This window comes from Rattus rattus, chromosome 10 (genome assembly GCF_011064425.1).
Source record: "Rattus rattus isolate New Zealand chromosome 10, Rrattus_CSIRO_v1, whole genome shotgun sequence".
NCBI lineage: Eukaryota > Metazoa > Chordata > Mammalia > Rodentia > Muridae > Rattus > Rattus rattus.
The window spans coordinates 79,456,257-79,470,041 of record NC_046163.1 but is presented as its reverse complement, the minus strand read 5'-3'; positions in this window follow the sequence as shown (position 1 = coordinate 79,470,041).

Sequence of the window (13,785 nt, the reverse complement as noted above, 5' to 3'; positions counted from 1 at the left end):
CAGCACGCCAGCGATACCCAGTCTAGAGCTGTCAAGTCACAGCTAGAAATAAAGGAAGGGCACTGACTAGCCCAGGCCGATTTGCCACGAAAGATAAGTCCTAGCTCACACATTATTTTTTTTACTGTTAATGTTCAAGAATTACTAACTCTGTAGAATTGCATTCAAGCTTTCAGACGCTGCTTCTCAAACTGAAGAGATTGTGTTCGCAGGTACCTGTGTTTTCCAATAAACCTCTTTGCTGATTGCATCCGAAAGGGCCCTTGCTAGGCTTTTCACACATGCTTGTCTCTCCTGAGGGAAAGGTCTTGGAGGTCTTTTCAGGATGCAATCAACAAGTGGGTTTATTGAAAACACAGGTACCTGCAGGCACAGTCTTCAGAGGACTTGCATGGCGCCCAGCAGCTCCAGCATGGGGCTTTTAGGTTTGGGGAAGCAGAAGCGGGTGTACAGAAGCAGATGCTTAGTTAAGGGGATTGGTGGATTTAAACGAGGCATATAGACATGTTCACATATGATTGGTTATTTCACAAGATGAGGTAATAAGGTATAGCTACACACATTGGCAGGTTTGAATCATATTCGAATGAGGTTGTAACATGGTAAAAGAGTACGTGTGGGCTGGGACGTCCTGAATGACGGGGGGGGGCTAGGGACTTATCCCTTCCTGCCAGATCCGGTACTCCTAGTCTGTTCTGTATTCCTTTCCTTTTATGGTCTGGTAGTTTAAACGGTGACTCGGCCCTCGGTATCTGGGCGTGCCTGGGCTCGTTCAAGCCTGTTGCAGCTCTGAGTTAAGACGCATGGGGTGGGTCTTTCACACAGAACACATGAAACTCAAGAAGGATGACAAAATGTAGATGCTTCACTTCTTCTTTAAAAAGGAAACAAGAATACCCTTAGGAGGGGATAGTGAGGAAAAATTTAAAACGGAGACTGAAGGAAAACCCATTCAGAGCCTGTCCCACTTGTGACCAATACATATACAGCCACCAAACTAGATAAGATGGATGGAGCAAAAGAAGTGCAGTCTGACAGGAACTGGATGTAGATCTCTCCTGAGAGACACAACCAGAGTATGGCAAATATATAGGTGAATGCCAGCTGCAAGCCACTGAACTAAGAATGGGATTCCTGTTGAAGGAATCAGAGAAAGGACCGAAAGATCTTGAAGGGGCTTCAGACCTCATATGAACAATAATTCCAACCAATCAGGGCTTCCAGGGACTATGCCACTACCCAAAGACTATACATGAACTGACCCTGGGCTCCAAATTCATAGGTAGCAATTAATAGCCTAGTAAGAGAACCAGTGGAAGGGGAAGTCCTTGGCCCAGCCAACGCTAGACACCCCCCCCCCAGTGAAGGAGATTGTTGGGGGAATGGTGGTAGTTGGGGGAGGATGGGGAAGGGAACACCTACATCGTAGAGGAGGGGGAGGTGTTAGGGGGATGTTTGTCTAGAAACCGGGAAAGGGAATAACTTTTAAAATGTAATGTAAATAAGAAATACCCAATTTTATACAGATGGAAACAATAAAAAATAAAATAAAATAAAGACGAGAGAGGGACTAGAATACTTGCTGGGCACCAAAATTAGAGTTAGTTAGACAGCGTGAGGTCACCGAAAACTTATGACTGCTACCGTCTTTGTACTCAGTCTGTTGTTTAGCCTGGTTTTAAGACAACAATGGAAAGGTGTACCTTACTTGCTTTGGATTTCCTGTGTAAGTACTATCTAATATTTCCTGTGTAAGTACCTTATCTAATATATCATGTGATTGTTGGTGCCAGCACCGACACGGTACCAAGAATCGGGCGAAAGCCTGTGGGATGAAAGAAACACACACACACACACAGTTTATTCGTGTCAAGCCAGAAGAGGAAGAGAGCTCCTGGTTTCTTTAGTGACCAAACTATATATCCGAAGAACAGCACTTAGCTGGTATCTGCCAAGCACAGTGGGGAACCCTGGCTGAGACTTTGGTAACAAAGGACCGACTATGTGGCCTGAATAAATTAGGGAAATAACCAGGACGCCAGCCTAATTCTGACTCAGGTGAGAAGTACCTGGCCAGACTGCCAGTTGGGAACAAAAGGCTTCCACATGGAAGGGCAGGGCTCAGCAGGGGTCAAATCTTGCTGGAGACCCAGAAGGGTCTTGTTCTGGCTGAAAACCTTCCATGAATGCAAACTTCTTGTGCCATAAATTACAGGGAGAGGCTTTTGATCCTACAATCTAAGACTAAGGCCAAACAGTGACAAAGCAACCAGGCCCAAATCCAATACGGCTCCCATATGTGATATTGCTATAAACTCTTCCATGGCCCTGACATAAGAGTAACATATGTGTATTTGTATGTGTTATAATAGTCATCCACTGGAAAGCAGTCTTATAAAATGGATAACTACCATAAATGCTGAATGAAACAAAGAGCTTGGTACATTGGTTTGTTATCTGGGTCACTTGGACTCAGTGATTTAATTCATTATAAAATTATTTTAATGATTTCTGCAAGCTATCCCTTAATCTTTCCCACTATGATGTTGTATGTGAAATTCTGGAAAGGAGAAAAGAAAGCCTTTTGTTAGCAACACACAGATGTACAGACACAGAGCAAGGGACAAAGAGATGCATAGGGTAGTATTTGATTAGGCAAAGATTCAGGAAGCTATGTTGCTCTTGTTGTTGCTGCTGCTACTAGTGTTTTTGTTACTATTATTATTATTATTATTATTATTATTATTATTATTATTAATTATGTGATAAATTGGTGTGATTTGCAGCCTTTATACATTCTTGGGGAGAGTTGTCCACATGAACAGCCACTAGCTGAGAAAGTACTTCTTACTTGACATCACTCTCTGTCTGTTTAGCATATGACCAGACAAGAATATTGAACTATGTAATGCCTTGATCAAAGAAATATACTTAATCACTGGTCCAATCTCGCAATAGCACCTTGTTCCTGATAGCACAAGGAGGTGTGTCTCTCTTCAACCTCATTCTTCCTTTTGTGTATCTCCAGGTATCTCCTGTGGTGAATAAGAGGCATCTCCTATGTCCCTTCTAATCCTACCCATATCATCAGTTTCCTTTGGGTTCAGGTAGGGTGAACTAACAATCAGTGTTTATGATGTAGCATAAGTAAGTCAGTAAAACAGAAATTAAACTATATGGAATTCATAGTGGAGCCAGCAGAGCCATAAGGCAAGTTGCTGTCCCTAGTATCTGGACTTATCTCACTCTACAATTTCTCCTCTTCTTTATACCCTTAGAGTATTCTGCTTCCTTGAATAGGCAGAGGCTATCTTAGAAGCCATCATTTCCCACAATTTAGTCAATAATATTTTGACATATAATATACAGATGCAGAAATGTGCATAAAGTTGAAACTTTCCACAAATTTGAGACATATACTAGGAATAAGGGCAATGATAACTCATTGAGGAGAGGATACCTGGGAGCCAGGTGGAGCTAAGTTCATTTTTTAATCCAGTCTCCTATTTCTTATAGTTAGTTAAGTGTCCTCATGGTTATCTTCCTCAGTGTTCCTAACTCTACTACAACAAACAAACAAACAAACAAACAAACAAACAAAAAACCAACAAACAAAACCCCACAACTTTTGTTTTTGTGAGTGGATATATCCCAGTGCAGTGCCTGTGAATGTGTGCATGTATGTGTGTACAGTGTGAGTGAGTGTGTGTGTGTGTGTGTGTGTGTGTGTGTGTGTGTGTGTGTGTGTTGATGTTCATGGAGGCTAGAAGAAATCTTCCTATCCTCTGGAGCTAGAGCTGTAAGTGCTTGGGAACTGACCAACATGGATGCTCGGAACCTAACTTAGGTCCTTTGTAAGAGAATAGGAACTCTTAATTTCTGAGCAATCTCTTCAGGTCCCACTCCCCCATTTTTTAGCCTTTACATTAATTTTAAATGTCACATCAACCAACAGAGCTGGTGGCAGTCAAGGGGAAAGGTATGAAGAACTGAGGAAGTATAAGAGGAAGAATGGAGGGAGATGGCCAGCAAGACAAGAAGGGAAGGAACAAAGAGATTTTTGGAGAATGGAGAGAAGAAGGGAGATGGACAACAGAACTTCCCATAATGTCATTTGCTCACAGGGAGTTAAGAAAACCTAAGAACACTAGTGCTTTGCTAAAGAAACAAAAGCAGACTACCTCTGGCCAACTATAAATAGAGAAGCCTCTGGGGCTTTAGAGCCCACAAGCTGTATTCCTTTCCCCCAAGAATAAACACTAGCATGGCTATACAAGATTCCTTTTCACACCTAGTAATCTGTCATATTAAGGCTTCCACAGATGTTTCATCAATGCAAAATAAGGCATTATTGCCTGTGGTTAAAGCATTAGCACATTCATGTTGCCTTTATGCTGATTAATAATTTAGTTTTCATAGTAATGTTTCAGTACCATAGTTGTGAATATCATTTGTTTCCTTTTTTTTCTTTTTTCTTTTTTTCTTTTTCTTTTTTTTTTTTTTTGGAGCTGTGGACCAAACCCAGGGCCTTGCACTTGCTAGGCAAGCACTCTACCACTGAGCTAAATCCCAAACCCCATTTGTTTCCTTTTTATTTCAAGGAAAAATATTGAAAGAACAAATGAAAGAACCCCAAATTGGGACTCTTGCTCCAGTCTCGGGATGGCGGCATGCCCCAGGAAGCTCGAGAAGCCGTTCATGATGTAATAACAAGAGGCAGCTTTATTAACGAGATCTCCGGCCGACACCGAGGTCTCGGGCCGACGCGCCACGCCTCTCACGCAGGAGATAGAGGGCCGATGACCACGAGCCTCTAAAGGTGGGGGTTTATATAGGAAAAGCCAGAGAATTTCGTGCGGTTACACATGATTGGCTAATTCAAAGAACTCACAGTTACATTAGCAAAGAGTGTGTGCTACCTAGCCGCTCAGCAATGTGGGGTGGGATGATCCATCACACTCAGCAGGGGGATGACTCACCTCTAGGGAGTGAAGGAAGGGGAGGGGGTGGCTCCAAATGGTCAGGCAAGCCCTATAGTCTCCCTCAGGTACGTCCGGACCTTGTTTATGACTAACTTTTTGAAATTTAACTCTTCAATATACAAATGATATCCAAATACTTGCATTGTGTAAAGATTACAAGTTGAATTCTGATGGGTGGGTAATTTTTTCTTTTCTTTTTTCTTTTTTCTCTTCTGTATTTACATTTTAATGTAGAATGTGATTGGGCACTCTTATCTCCATTCAAGCCTTGCTGAGTTACAAGACCTAGGGAAAACGTAATGTTTTGTTCTAGGTACTTTAGGAAACCAGCCACTTGTGGAATTCCTCTGTCAAGCTGTTTTAACTTGTGTTAACTTCCAAGACTAGTACATGCAGAATTAACTACAGGGAATAAAAAAAAATAAGATGAAAATTAAGCCATCCTAATTTGGTTTTCTAAGGAGTCCAGCCCAACAGCTAAACACTTTAGATCACAAAGTTAACATTAACAGTAGGTTACATTATGTATTACAACAAACTTTCTATCAATCACTTAAGTCAAACCTATAGTATCACAGTATCACATGTAGAAATTTTATCTTTCCCTTAGTTTTCATGCCACATAAATATTTTAAATGTTGACAAAAAAAAAAAAACCACGAAAATATTATCATAAGGAATGAAGGTACATATCAAACACATAGTTCTGGTGAAACCTAATCTACTTCTTCCATTTGTGATGCGTCATCATCTCCTTCCAGCGGTGGCATTTCTTCAGTTACAGCAGCACTGGTATCACCCACAGTAGGATTATCCTCTTCAATACCTATATCAAGCTTGATTATCCTATAGATCCTGTTAGCATGGGTCTGGGAATCTTCCAGACTGAAACCAAAAGACAGGAGTGGTTTCATACAGCAAGATGACCAGATTCTTCACAGAGTTATCATTCTTGTCAACTTTGACTTTTGCCTTAACGTTTCAGTAATGGAGTGATCAGTGTTTACCTCCAGCTTTTTCTTTGCTGCCATGTAACATATTGTTGAGTTGTTTTTTGCAAGCTTCAGCTTTCATGATTCTCTTCATGTTTGTTGTCCACCCATATGTGATTGTTACAATACAGCATGGTGATCTCAACAATCGATTTGACAAAACCACCTTTTCAACCTTTTTCTCCAAAATATCTTTCATAATTTTCAGAAGTTCTCAAATTTGGTACTTTTCTTTCCCTGATTCTTCCATTCCTCTTCAACTTTTGGAAGTTCCAGTCCTTCTTTGGTAACTGACATCAAGGTCTTGGCCTAGAATTCCTTCAGCTGTTGCCCATAATACTCATCAATGGGATCATTTATATACATTACTTGTAAGTAATGTTTTTGGAGACATTCCACAAAGGCTGAGTTACCAACCTGGTTCTCAGTCTCACCTGTGATAAAATAGATATGGTTCTGTTTTTCCTTCGTGCAGTAGAGGAGATTTTTTTTTTTTGGGGGGGATGCGTTTTCAAGTTATTAGAGGTGATAGGATGTGTTCAACTTGTCAATGAGTTACCTTGTGAAAGTAAAGGTGTGGGACTAAAGCACTGTCATGAAGTGTTTTTCCTTAACAAACTTAGGGCCATTACTCAGGCTGGTAATGCTGTTCTGATGAGTAACAAGGTGCCAAGTCACATTACAACTTTGGTATCATCTTCCTCTTTACAAGATGGAAATTGTGAGCTGGGGATGCAGTATTGGAAACACACTATTTCCTTTTAGGTTAGGTTTTGCTGTCTCCACACTGCAGATAGCTGCTTGGATTCATTCTGCCCACAGCTCTATATGAACACATAAGTAGAGATCTGGCTCATCCAGGAGCCTTGGGAACCATGGGCAAAAATGTATCTAGGAACTCCTCAAGGTTGTTTTCCTAATAGGGAAAACTGTCTAAAGGCAGAGGAGAAAGAATCCCTTGGAGTTGCTGGATGAGGGGTCTGTTGAATGCATGTCTTCAGGTGTGCCTAACCTTTTGACATTAGAATTCTAGCATTGTAATTTTACCATGCTATGTTCATCTGCACTCTAGTCTGCATGCTGTGGATTGCACAAGCCTGGGAGTGTAGAAAAAAAACAACAAAACAATAATAACAAGAAAACCAAAAACAGGCAAACAAACAACAACAACAACAAAACAGTAAGTGACTTTCAATCGCCAGAGGACTTATAAGGCTAGACAAACTGAACTGAGGATGTAATTAGAAAACCACAGGAGGGTGAAAATTCCCTCAAGTAAAACAAAGCTAATTGAAATGTCAACAATGTAAACCTGTATTCACCAAAAACAAATAAACAAAGAAACAAACAAAAATATCCCAATCCTATCTATTTACTAGTACCCTGGCTGGAAACCATTGCCATGAAATGTTTTTCTTCATTGGGTAAGATGCTTATCTAAAAATGACTTTCTAACCTGGATTAAATAGTTACTTTACCTTGGTAGTTTGATGAAGAGAATGCCTCTGAGAGGGTAATTGAAAGAGGTAGGATTTGTCTTCACCTCATTGGCTTCATTTAATCAAAAATCAAACCCTGTCCAGACCTTCATCTGCAGAGCCTGAGGGGATCCAGGCTCCAAGCTTTCCGAATCCTCAAAGTCAACTGCCTCCCAAACCTTTCAGGAGCTGAGGGGAGAGAGTTAGCCCAAAGAGGAGAAGATATCTACAGTGGGATACAACAGAGAAGATGAGTAAGGGAAGTGAAGAATAAAAGACAGGAGTGGCTAGAGTAAAAAAAAAGTAAGAGGATCAAAGATGGAAGAATGAGAGAAACAGAAAATGAGAGGATGGCTGAGAGGAAGGGAGAGAAGAGAATGGGGGAGGGGAGATGGGAATATATAGGGGACTAGTGGGGAGAGTGAAGAATGGGAAAAGAAGGAGAGAGAAGAGAATGGGAGAAGTAGGGAGAGAAAGAAGGGAGAGGAGATCCCACCTACTGCTGTCATCATATTCTACAGATCATACTGCTCATAACCACCATGCTGGGGGTGTCTCAACAGATGCATTTAGTATAGTACAGACAAACATCATTTGCACCTTTTGGGGCTTTTATATACCCATCTGCCTATAACAACATAAAATCGTAGAAAGAAGCATGTATCTTTGAGAGATAGAGTTTTAAATTAGCCCAAAAATCAGCAACAGGACCTGTCTCTGGAAGACAGATTGTTAAAAATGCAAGAGAACTACTTTGCCTATCACCCGGTGTGAATAACTGTTCTTTGTTCTGCCCCTGTGATTTTTTTTTTTTATTAACTTGGGTATTTCTTATTTACATTTCGAGTGTTATTCCATTTCCCGGTTTCCGGGCCAACATCCCCCTAATCCCTCCCCCTCCCCTTCTCTGTGATGTTTATTTAAACCCCTACTTGTGCTTTCCTGCAGAGAGCATTCCAGGAAACTGGCGGCCCAAGCCTAACCAGAGGTGTTTCAAATACAGATGCTTCATCAATTCTGACAAACTTTTAAAAATAATGAGGAACTGAAGACCCAACCCTTCTCCTGATTTAGTAGCTCTGTTCCAGAAACCAGGGGGCCATAAAACCTTCTGGCATCCCCTTATCTCCTAGAGTCATAAAACAATCCTGTAACTTGTGGTACATTCCCCTTTGACATCCCCCCATCCCCTGGGGCTCACAGCCTCTGTCTTTAAATATTCTTTTTCGGCCTGGAGATCTCTGTAATAGGTCTCCGTAATAAACCTCGCCTTTGCTTATTACATCCAAAATGGTCTTTCTGTGTCTGGGGTCCGCGATTTCCCAAGACTTGAGTAAGGGTCTCTCTGCGTGGATCTTTCATCTTCACTCCCTGAATAATTCATCCACTAAGAAACAAGAGCACATCTTATGAAGGGAAGTGAACCATCCTTTCTTCATTAAGCAGTAAACTTTTAAATATAACACCAAGCTTGGATATGGAGGGATAGAGGCACCAGCAGGATCCTGCCCTGAGTTTCATAGCTTGGTCCTATTTCTTGCGCTCTTTTCTGCTTCCAAATCTGCCAGGAAGAACTAATCTTCTTTGTTCCCCTCCCTGGTGTGTGTTGGACCCTCCTGGGCTCCCTCAGTGTTTGCTTCCCACTATGCCTTGCTGATGCAAGTGGAAACTTTTGTCCTTACAAAGGAATATTTTGGCATTTCTGTTTGGCTTATGGGTGGTAACAGCTGGGCAGTAATACTGTTATGCCAGTTCCTGCTTTTTGTTCCTGTTTTTTCTCCTGAGAACATAAACTTTTTTTCCCAAGGTGCTTCCTGGAATTCTCCACCTGGTGAATGTGAGATATATATTCTGTGAACCTCAGTAAAGCTTTGGAATTTTTGTAACATGAGAGACCCATGTATGTGTCTTTTCTTAAATCCCCTAGGTCTATGCCTGGTTCTCGGAACTGTGGCGGCGCAGTCACTGTCAGTTTCCTTGCTGTCTTAGTTTCAGTTATTACAGTTACCTGGATAAAAATTATCTTAGGGGAGAAAAGACTCATTCATATTACATTTCCCAGTTACCATTCATTACTGAAGGGACTTCAAGGCAGTAAGTCAGAGCTCCTACCTGATTTAAGTTAGGTCTCCTACCTACATTTACTTTGGGCTCCCATCTCAATTAACCCAATCTAAAAGTTCTTATCCTGACATCGCCACAAGATTATCTACTAGGTTATTCTATGTTCTGTCATGTTTACAAATGAGATTCATCATCACTGACAGGATTCATACTTCACTCAGATCTAAGGGCACCTGACCTGAAGCAGTAAAGGTGCTCTCCAAACAGGTACAAGAAATAAAATGCAAACTACAGAGTCTGCCCCTGAACTTGTGCCAGGATGTGGTAAATAGCTTACTGCCAAGGTCACTGAGAACAAGAAACCAGCCAGACTGCTGCTTGTCTAACAATATTTAATGGAGTATGAGTCCTCTGGGTATTGAGTCTGGAGCCTAGCCCAGCCAGCCACTTTGACCTGCAAACCCACAGACCCAATTTACCATGTAGGATTTGGGATAAATGGAGCTTTTATCGGGGGAATGTGGGTGGAAATGTCTCCACTTAATCTTCTGTAATAGCTTTTTATTAACCAGCACTTTACATCATGAGAACTATTGAATTAGACATCCATTAGCTTTCATTCCCTAGGTAAGAAGGATGCTCTCCTGAATCCTTGTAGACTGAGAGAGCCAAGAGTAATAACAAAACCCATAAAAATGGAAAGCCTCCTTACTGAGGGGTGGTGGCAAGCTGAGTCACTTCCCTAGAAAAGGGGAACTTAAAAGACGAAAAGAAAAAGAGCCTCTCTTAGGAGTATAGATCCCTTTCTGAATACCACCAGGTTTGTTTAAAACAGTCCCCAGGATAAGATCCTTTCATGAACCTTTGGCTCCCTATGTACTTATCGAGGAAAATCTTATCTTCACATTTTTGTTCTCTAGTTTTGGAATCTCTGTTTCACCAAGTACATACAGTGTAAAAAAAAATGTTTCTGTTGCTGGGTATGACATCCATTTTAGAGTCAGCTTAGTCACGGTAATCTAGAATAGCTGAGGCTAGTTAGCTCTTAATAATTCTAGAATGCAGCTTTCTTTCTCCAATGAGTAGAAAACACCATTGATCTAGTTTTGGAGTGGCAGAGACAGGAGGACTCTTGGAGGTCTCTTGTTAGCCTGTGTAGCCTATTTTAGTGTAGTCATGTTTCTGAGACTCTCTCAGGAAGAAGGTGGACGGCACCTGAGGAATGACACCTGAAATGGACCTCTGATCTACATATGCACACACACACACACACACACACACACACACACAGAGAGAGAGAGAGAGAGAGAGAGAGAGAGAAGGAGAGAGAGAGACAGACACAGAGAGAGACAGAGACAGAGACAGACAGAGACAGAGAGATTGATTTAGAAAAAAGATACTGTGCTTTTGGATACAAGAACAATCTCAATAAACAGAAAGCTGGGCAGGATCTCTGAGGACAGTTAAGCTGAAAAGGGTCTCTGAAAACACTTGAATCAAGTGTACTGTCCAAGTGCCATAGTTAAGAACATTATGATCATTGGAAGGAACACAGATTTAAACCTTAATTCTGACAATTGCAAAATAAAAAAAAAAATCAAATTTTCCATCACAATAAATTAGAAAATATTGAGTTTCCTAATGAATAGAATCCAAGCATGTTAAGAGACGAAATATTTTGATTTGTGTGAGTGTATCACCCTGCATTGGTGAGTCAGGGCAAATTGGTGAGGATGGGTTTGTGGGTGAGTGGGCTCGGAAGTGCTTTCTTGGATTGTTACTAGGATACTCTATTTTTGGCTCTTTGTGCAACCCCATAAGCACCTCCCTTTTGCATTGCTTAAGATGGTGACCCATGACTTTCATCAGTATATGAGGTTCCTCCCTCATGAGGACCAAGAAAAAGCAGGGGTAAATCTAAAGCAGCATATCCATGGTATCTATATTCAATACTTTTGTGACCGTGAATAAGTAGCTTTGGACAAATGTGTTCACGTACTGATATGTATAGAAATTCCAGAAAAAGTCACAAGATGTCCTCTTGACTTTCAAGGACATCTTAGATCTTAATCTCTTCTGTCTGGATATATAGCGATGATGCTGGTATAGGAGGTTGCCTTCATCTAAACTGAGACAGTATGGATATGTAGAACTAGAGTTTTAAAAAGGTTACTCATTGTCAGAGTCCGGATGTGCAGGGCCGGACGTGCCTGAGGGAGAGCAGAGCCAGAGATAGGACTTGCCGCACCGGCTACCAGCCCCAAGGACTCTGACCATCTGTAGCCACCCACTCCCCTTCCTTCACTCCCCAGAAGTGAGTCATCCCCCTGAGTGAGATAAGCCCCCCTGCCCGCGCTGCTGGGCTGCTAGATAGCACGTACTCCTTGCTGATGTAATTTTGAGCCGAAAGTAACTGTGCACCATTTGAATTGACCAATCATGTGTAACCTCGTGAATGCCCCTAACCTCCCCTATATAAACCCCCGAGTTTGGAAGCTCGGGGTTGATTCCTCTGACTCCTGTGTAGGATATGTATCGACCCGGGATCCCACTTATAGGGATCTCGTTAATAAAAGCTACCTCTTGCTGTTACATCAAGACCGGCTACTCATGATTCCTGGGGGCACCTCACCCCTCCATCGGAGCGAGAGACGCAGCTCCCCGTTTACGGGTACACTCGTTCAGATGTTCTTAGGGAAGCTGTATTCAGAAAGAATCCTTAACAAGCAGGTATCTTCCTTAAAGCCAACCTTAAAATGAGGTGGGTTCATACTCCAGTTGTACCTGCTCTCTGGCATCCCCCCAACCTCTCATAAAAACAGACCCAACTGAGTCTGAAATTCCTTAGACATTTATTCCTAGCTATTATCTAGCTTCCATGGCCACAACTCATGTCCAACAGTATAAAGAGTAAAGAACATTTTATACAGTTTGAGTTCTTTCAAAATTTTGGGACCAATTTTGCTCAAGTCTCTTGTTTCTTGCCATAGGGTGATTTTATATCTCGATCAAACTCCTCTTCAAATGAGTAAAGCAGTGGACTACCAAAAACGGATTCTTTGCATAATTATTTGCAGCTAAAATTCCAGAATACGAGGTCATATAGTAGGAGAAAATGAATGGAAGTCTCTATGAGTGGGTTCTGCCACAATATAGTCCTTAAATGACCCATCACTCAAGAGTCACTTGATAAAATTAAAGATCATTTGCAGTATTTTCCATTGGGTTGAATAATTTATTAATGTTTAATATTTCACAATAATAAAACAGAACATCAGATGAAAATTTTATACCTGCTTGTATAAGTAAAATGGAATGAGAGTCAGTGGGCATTACTGGGTACCAGAGGTTACCCTATATATCTAAGATCAGAATGCAAAGCTGAACTCCTCTGCCTGTCAGCTCCCCAAAGGTACCTTAAGCTCATGCCTCAGGATGCTGTGAGTTTGATTGAAAAGCACTATCTGCTTATGGAGGAGGGATCTACATATGCTACTGTATGCCTAATATGCCTACCACTAGAACATTTTCTGTTTTCTATAGGAGAATTTGTGGCTCTGATATAACAATTGCAAATTTGATTTAAGGTTTGTCTTCTCTGTCCATGTCTCTGTCTTTCTCTGCACACAAATTGTATGTGCAGGCATATGTGTGCTTGGACATGCTGAAGCCAGTGTCTGACACTGGGTCTCTTTTCTCAGATGTAACCAACATTATCCACTCCTCTTGTGGACAGTCAGCATTGTTTACTGAAAACATGTATAAGTTAATCTGACTAGCCAGTGAGAATTGTGGTCTGTTTGTCTCTACTTTGAACAAATGGATTATATGTATGTGCCAATATGCCCAGCTTTTGTTTTTTGTGGGGGTTCTGAGGGAATTGGCTCCAGTCCTCATGCTTGAAAGGCTAGAACTTGACCAAATAAACTTTCCCCTTGTTTTATTCTACATATATAATATATATAATGCATGAAATACCAAAATCAATGAGTGAGAAATACTTTTTACATTTTATTTATTTATTACTGTCATTAGGAGTGTGTGTGTGTGTGTGTGTGTGTGTGTGTGTGTGTGTGTGTGTATGTGTAGGTGCACATGCCATGCTACATATGTGTAGATCAGAAGTCAGCTAGATGGAATCAGTTCTCATTCCATCTTTACAAGGTTTAGTAGTCCAATTCAGGTCTCCAGTCTTGCTCACCAAGCACCTTACCACTAAGGAACTTTCTATCTCATTTTATCTCTAGGTTACACATGGTAAACTAACAG